Below are 12,379 nucleotides of genomic sequence, written 5' to 3'. Positions count from 1 at the left end.
TCAGCCAGTTGTGTCAATTTAGATAGCCAGCCAGGGGTGGCAAAAGATATGCTGCAGCCCCTGGTAGGCCTTGGATGCACCTATGCCCTGGGCACCTATAGTGCTCTGTACAGGGGCTGATAAGGTGACCCAAGCCAATCTAGTTATGCACCTAGGGTACATGGAATCCATTTTACAGAGAGAGCAGATAGCCTGGGGCCCTGATTAGCAGGGAACCAGGCCAACTAAGTCGAAAACCAGCTAAACACAAGGCAAAAAAATCTGGGGTAACCATAGTCAGGTAGCCACCTTCCTACATAACCCCCCCCCAAACGAAAGGAGATAAGGCTATCCTTGGCCAGGTAAGCCTTTATTGCCTGAGTGGCCATATAAGGAAGTACCTGCACTAGCATGGGTACCCCCTGTCTCATGGTCCACTAAGCAGTCCCTCACCCTAGGGGTATTAGAGGGTCTCCACCATAGGGAATCACTACCTTGGGTGTGTTTATGCAAAGTTAAAGGCTGGTTTGGATATGGAGTACTGAAGTGAGGCTCCACTATTTTTGGGCTCAACTTCCTCCAATTATCTTCCACCATGTGTGCCTTTCTTTCTTCAACTGAGTTGCACTGAGCTCTCAGGGTCAACCTCTGGCTACCTAAAGCTGGAGGCTGGGTCCCTCTGTTTGGCTTGCTGGAGGGACAGTTCAGGTTTGGGCCCTTTGGGTCCCAGGTTTGGCTGTGCCCAACAGAATCCATCTGTGGGAGGTCCCTAACTGTTTTTAAGGGGGCTCCCTCAGGAGTTTTTAAAGTTTTCACCTTACTAGGCCTTCTAGTTTTGGTGCCCCTAATCTGTTGATGGGGGTGCTTTATTTGACAGGGGGCCCTCTGGGTCTCACTGTCCTTCTTGTCCTCTGCAGCCCTGGGCTGACTGAGTCAAGGTAGAGAGGGGCAGGTTACCTGCTCCAGACTGGATCCCACCTGAGAAGGGTCCACTGCCATCAGAGGCTCTGTCAGGCCAGGCCTAACAACCTCTGGGGCAGTTCCTCCATCAGGGGTAAGATCAGTTCCCTGAGGAGGCTGATCCGTCCTACTGTCTGGTGAGGGGGAGATTTCTCTTCCTCCTCCATGCTCTCAGTTTGGGTGGAGTGATCCATCATTTCAGGCTTCACAACACACATATCTGTTTGAGTTTGGGCTGTGGCCATCACAGCCCCACCAACCTTTTCAGGAGGAGACTCAGTTTGGGTTTCTGCTGTTATCATAACAGCTTTGCTATTCTGTCTTGGAAGAGCTTCTGGTAAAGATGGGGCAGAGAGTTGCTCAGCCCTACCAACCTTTTCAGGAAGGACGTCTTGAATTGGGGCTATAGCCAGTACAGCCCCACTAACCTTTCCATTGGAATTTACCATTCTAGAATGGATTTCCTGTTCAACCCCAGCCCAGGCTGAGATTTCCAAATCATTACCCAGTAGACAGTCTACAGGCAAGTTTGGTGACACTGCCACTCTCTTTGGGCCAATGACACCTCCCCAGCTGAGACTTACTACTGCCATGGGATGATTTGTTTGGATGCCATCAATGTTTGTTACCTGGTATGTGGCACCAGGTAAAAGTTGCTTAGAGGGGACTATACAGTCAGCCACCATGGTGATGCTAGCCCCTGTGTCTCTAAAGGCTTCAACTTTCAAACCATTGATAATGGGTTCTTGTCTATATTTGCTCAAGGTATTTGGGCAAACAGAGAAGTTGGCAAACCCCATGCCAGTCTCATAAACAAGAGCATTTGGGGATGGGGACCTGGATAGGCCAGGGTCCCCTTGGGCTCCAAAAGTAAACCCACCCAGATTCCTGGGTGTGCTCCCACTTCCTGGGGGATTACTGCTGACAGTAACAGGAGGTGTTGGAGCTGGCTTTGGAGGTATGTTTTCTTTATTGCCATTCTTGGGACAACAGCTGTCTGTTTTGTAATGCCCAACCTGTTTACAGGCATGACAATAAGGCTTTTTGTCAGTTGATGAAGTGTCTTGGGACCCACCCCCCTTCTTGGAGTTTTGGGGCCCTGGGGAAGTGTTTTCTTTACTTTTATCCCCACCCTTATCTTGAGGCTTGGTAGACTCCTTCTTCTGGTTATTGTCCTGATTCTTAGGCCTAATCCTGGTTCTGACCCATTTATCTGCCCTCTTTCCCAATTCTTGGGGAGAGGTCAAATCTGAGTCCACCAGGTGCTGGTGTAAGAGCTGGTTCTGACAATTACTTAGGATCTGCTCCCTCATAATCAAATTATACAATCCTGTGAAGTCATGTACTTTGCTGCCATTTAGCCAACCCTCCAGAGCCTTAGTTGCACAATCAACAAAATCAGTCCAGTCCTGAGTCTGTGTCTTCTGGGTATCTCTGAACTTTAACCTGTACTGTTCAGTGGTTAAGCCAAACCCATCTATTAGGACACTCTTCAGGACTTTGTAATTGCTGGCATCCTCATGTCTGACAGTGAGGAGCCTATCCCTCCCTTTCTCTGAAAAGGAGTACCATAAGATTGCTGCCCACTGTTCCTCAGGAACCTGCTGTACCATGCAGGCTCTCTCCAGAGCAGTCATCCATTTGTGGATGTCATCCCCTTCCTGATAGGGGGGCACAATCTTTGTCAGGTTTCTACTATCATAGGACCTGGGTTTCTCTTTAGGAACTTTGCTGCCACCAGTGGCATCTAAGCCACTTAATTTCTGTTCCCTAGCCAAGGTAAGTTTAGCTTGAGCCAAGGTAAGTTTAGCTTGAGCCAGAGCTACCTCCTCCCTCTCTATCTGGAGTTGGACAGCCCTCATTCTGGCCCTATGCTCTTTTCTCTGGGAGGAAGTCATCCCTCTTTGAGATTCTCTTGAGGCACTAGAAAGATGAGAGTCCCCTGATGGAGATCTCACCCTCCTGTTGCCTGGGAGAATTTGGTTATGAGATCTGGAGTGGTGCTGGCCCTCTCCATTCTCATGTAGGTCCAAGTTGGCCTGGTTAAGCCTGGCAACCTGTACCTGGTTTCCCCCCTGATCCTGATCTTCAGGCTCTTCTAAATCAGAGTCTTCTTCTTCCTCCTCCTCCACTACATCATCTGGAAGATCCTCATTCTCAGGGGAGTTTATCCCTTCCTCTGTTTCTAAGGGAGTCTGACTCACCTTATCTAGGTCATCCTTTTCTAGGAGAGCTATTAGGGAAGGAATGGTAGGGCCTCTGCCCTTTTTTAGCCCCCTGGCTGTGCACAAGGCACTCAGGTCTTTGTGGCTAAGGTTGTCATATCTGGATGTTGTCCCTATAGGATCAACTTCTACAGGAGCAGAGCCTGAGGCTCTACCTGTATCAGACATGACTGCTAGTGAGGTGTAAGTGGTGCACTTACCTACACTAAGTGGTTTCCTACTGTACCTTGCTAGTGAGTTGTAGTCAGGGTGTGCTAATCCCTTTAATCTACAACTACTAAGTTCAGTAGAACTTAATATGCTAAGCTTTTGATTTATATGTACCTAGAGGTACTTGATGTGATCTTTCAATTTGATAAAGATTGCAATGGTAAAACAAACAGCAAGCTCAAATCCGCACCGCTGCACACCAATGTGAGAAGTTGGCCTGATATGTAGTGTTTCCAATTCTGGAACCACTGGGTATCAGTCCAAACAACCCCCAAAGATGTCAGGTTGTAAGTCAACCTTGTTAGACAAGCTATCCTAGTGGTAGCATGGACTAAGCAGCCTTAAAGGCTTAACTTAAGAGGTCGTGTTAAGCGAGCTGTTTTACCACATACAATCCTGTAATCAAATGAAAGGACACCACACAAGTATATATTGTAAAAATATATGTATTTATTTCTAAATTACTCCCCAGTACTCTTTATGAGGAAAGGGGCACAAGCGTTAAATCAAAAGCACAGTAAAACATATAAAGTTGCACAGTTATGGATGAGGGCGGGTGGCCACTCAGACCATATATTAAAAAAGTGGTATAAGTAACACTTATCGAACAATGGTTAGGCCTAGGGCCTAGAGATTCGCTGGGAGCAGTTAGGACTAGCAATGATGAAGTCGGGAGTAGCCCACAGGAGACGGGTGCAGCACGGAAAGTGCGGCGCGCACCAATGCACTGTCAATGGCGCGTAAAAGTCAGTTAAAGTGAATTAAAAGATACTTCCGCTGAACCTAGGAACACAAAACTTTAGACACAGACCCTAGAGGTGTGTACCAGTGTGGGAACACCGGCGTTGCAATGTTACCTCACCCACAGGCCGTAGGTGCACAGGGTCGAAGTGGCGTCGGGTCTTGACACGCAGGCTCTTGGTGCTTGGAGCTGTTGCAGCTGCAGGCGATGTGAAGCAGAAGTGTCCGGTGGATCCAAGGGTGGATCTGAAGTGGTGAAGACCTGAAAGCAGAGGGGACAATGTTCAAAGTCACTGACCAGTGACCACCGTGGAACCAGATTGGAACCAGGCAAAGTCGGGTGCAAACAGGTGATCAGGGGTTGCTTCTCTCTGCAGCCACGTGGACACGAAGAAGTCAAGGACGTCCAGGAGTCGATCACGAGCTGTCCCTCAAAGGCTCTAGCTGATGGCGGTGTCGGCAACTCGATTGAAGCAAACAAGCCTTGGCTAATGCAAGCCACGGGGAAAGTGAAAAAGGCTTATTACTCGGACCAGCAAGGTCAGAGCGGGTACTCCTTTCTACAGGAGCGAGGGCAGGTCTGGAGCAACCAGACCCACAGTGTAAATCGTAGGTTTCGTCGCCAAGATGGCCGCTGACCACGTGACAAGCGGCCGGGATGGCGAGTCGAGTGGCAAAAAGCAAAAGGGCCCCACGCAGATCGTGGAGATGCTGGAGGGCTGGTCTTTGGTGCAAATGCTGCTCGGTTGTGGGGCTTCTCAAACCCCAAAGCACAGAGTCGAGGGTGCCTCGGGTGCTGCGCAGTCAGCGTCTCGGGGGTCTTTCAAGATGGCCGCTCCCACGTCTCTCGGTGCCTCCACGGGTCCCTTCTTTGCAGGGACTGTGGATCGGGCTGAGGGAAGTCTGGGAAGCTGGGTCTTGTCAGGCTCTGCACTCGGACTCCGGCGGGAGGCGGCGGCAAAGCAGACGTCGAGGTGCTGGGTGATGCCTGTGTTCACAGGGTGGCCCCTCCTAGGCCACAAGGGAGATGCTCTTCAGTCTTCTGTCATCAGAATGTCGAAGTCCAGTCGTCTTCTTAGTTTAAAGTTGATTTCAGGATGATCTGAGTTGCATTGGCACTGCTCCCCCTCTTATTCCAATCTGAGGGGTGGATCTCCTGCTAGGTCCCTCCCCTATGGGTGGGACCAGGAAGGGGGGTGGTTACACCCCCTTTCCTTTGTCCAGGTCTCACTGGAGCTGGGGCTGGGCTGCCCCAGAACCGGTTTGACCGGATTATGCAAGGGGAAGCCTTGTGCTCCCCAGGCACTGTCTGGTTTCATTCAAACCTCCCTGCTACAATCCACTATCTCCTGTCTGGGGTGGTGTCACACCTCCCTGTGACAGGAAATCCTTTGTCCAGGCCTCCTCTGCTGAGTTTCGGTCTGCAGCAGGAGGTCAGACATGTGTCTGTGGCAGAAGCATCCATTTTGTGGATCTGAGGCTCTTTTAAAAATCAACCGCGTTTTAGCAAAAGTAACATGTCGTCCCCTCTAGAGGGGTGGAATGCTACCCCCGTCGCCAGGACTGGCGAGGGGGTAGTATTCCAAATCGTATGACACCTTACACGACATGTTTTGATAAAGCCAAACCAAAGTTGACATATAACCGCGAGGATTATAATGCACTTATTAGTATATGGTTTGGCATTATCCCGGAACAGCTAAGGGAATTGGTCCCGACAGCTGCAGACAGGCTCAGCTCATGCTAGAGCACCCTCTCACATTAAACCACGCACTCTGCCTCCAGGATTGTTAAGGCCTGCCATAGGAGTGGCTCACAGGTTTATATGTGTCCAGATATAGGTTTAGATATAGGTATACTATATCTAAGCAAGGGGTGATTACACCCACTTGCCCCAGCTGAGTGATCAGCCAGTTGTGTCAATTTAGATAGCCAGCCAGGGGTGGCAAAAGATATGCTGCAGCCCCTGGTAGGCCTTGGATGCACCTATGCCCTGGGCACCTATAGTGCTCTGTACAGGGGCTGATAAGGTGACCCAAGCCAATCTAGTTATGCACCTAGGGTACATGGAATCCATTTTACAGAGAGAGCAGATAGCCTGGGGCCCTGATTAGCAGGGAACCAGGCCAACTAAGTCGAAAACCAGCTAAACACAAGGCAAAAAAATCTGGGGTAACCATAGTCAGGTAGCCACCTTCCTACATTCATCCTGGACTCCTCCCTCTCCATGACCAGGCAAGTCAACAACGTCTCCTCGGCGTGCTTCAACATCCTACGCATGCTACGGAAGATCTTCTGGTGGATCCCCACCGAGACCAGGAAGACCGTCACCCAGGCCCTCGTCACTAGTCGACTGGACTACGGCAACGCCCTCTACGCCGGCACCACCGCCAAGCTTCAGAAGAGACTCCAGCGGATCCAGAATGCCTCAGCCAGACTCATCCTCGACATCCCACGAACCAGCCACATCTCCGGACATCTGAGAGACCTGCACTGGCTCCCCGTCAACAAAAGAATCACCTTCCGCCTCCTCACCCTCGCACACAAAGCCCTACACGACCAAGGCCCGAGCTTCCTCAACAACCGAATCAACTTCTACGCTCCCAAACGCCACCTCCGATCGGCCAACCACGCCCTCGCCGCCGTCCCCCGCATCCGAAGAGCGACTTCAGGAGGAAGATCCTTCTCCTACCTGGCCGCCAAGACCTGGAACGCCCTCCCGACCGACCTGCGCCTGACCCAAGACCACCTCTCCTTCAGGAAGAAGCTGAAGACCTGGCTGTTCGAGCAGTAGCGCACCCCCCTCCCCCCAGCGCCTTGAGACCCTACGGGTAAGTAGTGCGCTCTATAAATGCCATTGATTGATTGATTGATTGATTCCTCTTTGAGATTCTCTTGAGACACTAGAAACATGAGAGTCCCCTGATGGAGATCTCACCCTCCTGTTGCCTGGGAGAATTAGGTTATGGGATCTGGGAAGGTGCTGTCCCTCTCCAACCCATGTAGGTCTAGATTGGCCTGGTTAAGCCTGCCAACCTGTACCTGGGTCACCCTCTGATCCTGATCTTCAGGCTCTTCTACATCTGAGCCTTCCTCTTCCTCTTCCTCCTCCTCTTCTTCATCTGGAAGATCCTCATTCTCAGGGGAGTTTATCCCCTCACCTGAATCTAAGGGAGCCTGACTCACCTTATCTAAGTCATCCTTTTCCAGGATAGCTATCAGGGAAGGAATGGTAGGGCTCCTGCCCTTTTTGTAGCCCCCTTGCTGTGCACAAGGCACTCAAGTCTTTGTGGCTAAGGTTGTCATATCTGGAAGTTGCCTTGATAGGGTCAACTGCTACAGGAGCAGAGCCTGAGGCTCCACCTGTATCAGACATGACTGCTAGTGAGGTGTAAGTGATGCACTTACCTACACTAAGTGTTTTCCTACTGTACCTTGCTAGTGAGTTGTAGTCAGGGTGTGCTAATCCCTTTAATCTACAACTACTAAGTTCAGTAGAACTTAATATGCTAAGCTTTTGATTTTATATGTACCTAAGGTACTTGATGTGATCTTTCAATTTGATGTAAAGATTGCAATGGTAAAACAACAGCAAGCTCAAATCCACACCGCTGCACACCAATGTGAGAAGTTGGCCTGATATGTAGTGTTTCCAATTCTGGAACCACTTGGTATCAGTCCAAACAAACCCCAAAGATGTCTGGTTGTAAGTCAACCTTGTAGACAAGCTATCCTAGGGGTAGCATGGACTAAGCAGCCTTAAAGGCTTAACTTAAGAGGTCGTGTTAAGCGAGCTGTTTTACCACATACAATCCTGTAATCAAATGAAAGGACACCACACAAGTATATATTATAAAAATATATGTGTTTATTTCTAAATTAATCCCCAGTACTCTTTATGAGGAAAGGGGCACAAGCGTTACATCAAAAGCACAGTATAACATACAAAGTTGCACAATTATGGATGAGGGCGGCTGGCCACTCAAACCATATATTAAAAAAGTGGTTTAAGAGATACCAATCGAACAGTGGTTAGGCCTAGGGCCTAGAGAATCACTGGGAGCAGTCAGGACTAGCAATGCTGAAGTCGGGAAAAGCCCACGGAACTCTGGTGCAGCACGGAAAGTGCCGCTTGCACCAATGCAATGTCAATGGTGCATAAAAGTTACACAAAGTGAGTTTAAAGATACTTCCGCTGAACCTAGAGGAACAAAACTTAAGACACAGACCCTAGAGGTGTGTACCAGTGTGGGAACACCGGCGTTGCAATGTTACCTCACCCACAGGAAGTGGGTGCACAGGGTCGAAGTGGCGTCGGGTTTTGACACACAGGTTCTTGGTGCTTGGAGCTGTAGAAGCTGCAGGCGATGTGAAGCAGAAGTGTCCGGTGTGATCCAAGGGTGGATCGAAGTCGAGATGTACCTGAAAGCAGAGGGGACAGAGTCTGGGTCACTCAGCAGTGACCAGGGTGGAACCAGGACGGAACCAGGCAATGTCGGGCGCAATCAGGTGGTTGTCAAGAGGCTTCTCTCCGCTGTCACGTGGGCTCTGGGGCATCTGCGACATCCAGGAGCAGGTCACAATCTGTCCCATGCAGGCTCTCGCGGTCAGCACCGTCGGCTTCAAGATTGCAGCAAACAGCACTGGGCAAAAGCAATCCACGCGGAACCGGGAGATTGCTTCTCACTCGAACCAGGAGGGTCAGAGTGGGGGCTCCTTTTCACAGGAGCGGGTGCAGATCTGGAGCAACCAGAAAAGCAAGTCGTATTTAAGTTTTCGTCGGCACAAGGGCCACAAGCCAGCTGGCAAGTGACCGGGCCAACGCGTCGAGCCAACACAGGCAGAAGGGCCCCACGCAGCACTCGTCAAGTGTGGAGGGGTAGCTTTGGTGCAAGTGTAGCTCGGGGTGGGGGCTTCTCAAACCCCGGTGTACAGCTTCGAGGGTCACTCGTGGGCTGCACGGTCAGCGTCTCATGGCCTTTTCAAGATGGCGTGCCCCACGCTTCCGGTCGCCTCCACTGGTCTCAGCTCTGCAGGGACTGTGGATCGGGCTGGGAGAAGGCAGGCAAGCTTGATCTCGTCAGTCTCTGTCGCTCGAGTTCCGGCGGGAACTGCAACAAAGCAAGGGTCGAGGGCTGGATGGTGCCTGTTTGCACAGGGTGGTCACTCCTTGACCACAAGGGAGATTCTTCAGTCTTCTATGTTGAGTAGAATGTCGAAGGGTCCAGAATTCGTTTCTTATGTTTCTTCAGGATGATCTGAGTTGCATTGGCACTGCTCCCACTCTTATTCGAATCTGGTGGGCTGGACATCCTGCTAGGTCCCCTCCTATGGGTGGGACCCAGGAAGGGAGTGGTTACACCCCTTTCCTTTGATCCAGGCCGCGCTGGGACTGGGGCTGGGATGCCCCAGAACCGGTTTGGCCGGATTATGCAAGGGGCAGCCATGTGCTCCCCAGGCAGTGTCTGGTTTCTTTGAAACCTCCCTGCTACAATCCACTATCTCCTGTCTGGGGTGGTTTGACACCGCCCTGCGACAGGAAACCCTTTGTCCAGGCCACCATTTGCTGAGTTTCGGTCAGCAGCAGGAGGCCAGACCCGTGTCTGTGGCAGAGGCATCCATTTTGTGGATCTGAGGCTCATTTAAAAATCAACCGCGTTTTAGCAAAAGTAACATGTCGTCCCCTGTAGAGGGGTGGAATGCTACCCCCGTCGCCAGGACTGGCGAGGGGGTAGTATTCCAATTCGTATGACACCTTACACGACATGTTTTGATAAAGCCAAACTAAAGTTGACATATAACCGCGAGGATTATAATGCACTTAATAGTATATGGTTTGGCATTATCCCGGAACAGCTAAGGGAATTGGTCCCGACAGCTGCAGACAGGCTCAGCTCATGCTAGAGCACCATCTCACATTAAACCACGCACTCTGCCTTCAGGATTGTTAAGGCCTGTCATAGGAGTGGCTCACAGGTCTATATGTGTCCAGATAGGTTTAGATATAGGCATACTATATCTAAGCAAGGGGTGATTACACCACCTTGCCCCAGCTGAGTGATCAGCCAGTTGTGTCAATTTTAGATAGCCAGCCAGGGGTGGCAAAAGATATGCTGTAGCCCCTGGTAGACCTTGGAGGCACCTATGCCCTGGGCACCTATAGTGCTCTGTACAGGGGCTGATAAGGTGACCCAAGCCAATCTAGTTATGCACCTAGGGTACATGGAATCCATTTTACAGAGAGAGCAGATAGCCTGGGGCCCTGATTAGCAGGGAACCAGGCCAACTAAGTCGAAAACCAGCTAAACACAAGGCAAAAAAATCTGGGGTAACCATAGTCAGGTAGCCACCTTCCTACAGTCATCATGTGTCGTCATGTGTAGTCATGTGTCATGTGGTGTCATATGTCATGTGGTGTTAGGTGTTGTCATGTGGTGTCTTGTGTCATGTGTTGTCATATGTTGTCATGTAGTGTCATGTGTCATCATGTCATGTGCCATCATGTGTCATGTAATGTGTTGTCATGTGAAGTGGTGTGGCTCACTGGTTAGAGGCGGCAGACCCGGAAGCAGAGAGCGGCCCGGGACCAGGGTTCAATTCCCGACGCGGCAGGGTGGTGGACCAGGGTCAATGGACTCGATAATTCTCGCCTCGATGCCTACTCTAACCAGGGATCACACTCGGCAGCTCTGGGCATTAAGCTTGCCTCATCTCTACAACGGCCCCCCACAGACGCCGGGGATGCCTGGTTTCACCTTGGAGATACCCAGAAAGGACCATCTCACAAGGAAAGCCAGGACGGGTTCCACAGCGGTCTTCAGCACCAGGACAACCCGAGATGGGGTAACAGTGCGCTTTACAAATATCATCATTACATTACATTACATGTGTCATGTGTCATTTGATGCCATGTGGTGCCATGTGCTGTTGTGTCATGTCATCATGTGATGTCATGTGTCATCATGTGTCACGTGGTGTCAAGTTGTGTCATGTGTTGTCATGTGTCATGTGGTGTCATGTGCCATCATGTGTCATGTGGTGTCATGTGGTGTCATGTGGTGTCATGTGTCGTCATGTGTCTTCATGTGTCATGTGTTAGTCATGTGGTGTCATGTGTGATGAGTAATGTGGTGTCATGTGGTGTCATGTGGTGTCATGTGGTGTCATGTGTTGACATGTGGTGTTGTGTCATGTGTTGTCATGTGTTGTCATGTGTCATGTGGTGTCATGTGCCATCATGTGTCACGTGGTGTCAAGTTGTGTCACGTGTTGTCATGTGTCATGTGGTGTCATGTGCCATCATGTGTCATGTGGTGTCACGTGGTGTCATGAGTCATGTGCTCTCATGTGCTGTCATGTGCCATCTGTCATCATGTGTCATATGTCATCATATGTCATCATTTGTCATCATGTGTCATCATGTGTCATCATGTGTCATGTGGTGTCATGTGTCATGTTGTATTGTGTGTCATGTGTCATGTGTCATCATGTGTTGTCATATGTCATCATGTGTCATGTGTTGTCATGTGCCATCATGTGTTATGTGGTGTCATGTGGTGTCATGTGTCATCATGTGGCATATGTCATCATGTGTCGTCATGTGTCATGTGGTGTCATGTGGTATCATGTGTCATAAGGTGTCGTGTGCCATGTGTCATCATGTGTCATGTGTCATCATGTGTTGTCATGTGTCATCATGTTTCATTTGGTATCCTGTGTTGTCATGTGTCAAGTGGTGTCATGTATCATCATGTGTCATGTGGTGCCATGTCGTAATTGGTGTCATGTGGTGTCATGTGTTATGTGTGATGGGTAATGTGGCATCATTTGGTGTCATGTCATGTGGTGTCATGTGTCATCATGTGTCATGTGGTGTGACGTGGTGTCATGTGTCATATGTCATCATGTGGTGTCATGTGGTGTCATGTGTCATGTGGTGTCGCATTCCATGTGTCATCATGTGTTGTCATGTGTCGTCATGTTTCATTTGGTGTCCTGTGTCGTCATGTAACGTCATGTGGTGTCATGTGGTGTCTTTTGTCATGTGGTGTTGTAGGAAGGTGGCTACCTGACTATGGTTACCCCAGATTTTTTGCCTTGTGTTTAGCTGGTTTTCGACTTAGTTGGCCTGGTTCCCTGCTAATCAGGGCCCCAGGCTATCTGCTCTCTCTGTAAAATGGATTCCATGTACCCTAGGTGCATAACTAGATTGGCTTGGGTCACCTTATCAGCCCCTGTACAGAGCACTATAGGTGCCCAGGGCA

Source organism: Lissotriton vulgaris, chromosome 2_2, assembly GCF_964263255.1.
Source record: "Lissotriton vulgaris chromosome 2_2, aLisVul1.2, whole genome shotgun sequence".
Lineage (NCBI taxonomy): Eukaryota > Metazoa > Chordata > Amphibia > Caudata > Salamandridae > Lissotriton > Lissotriton vulgaris.
Note: the sequence above shows the minus strand (reverse complement) of the source record.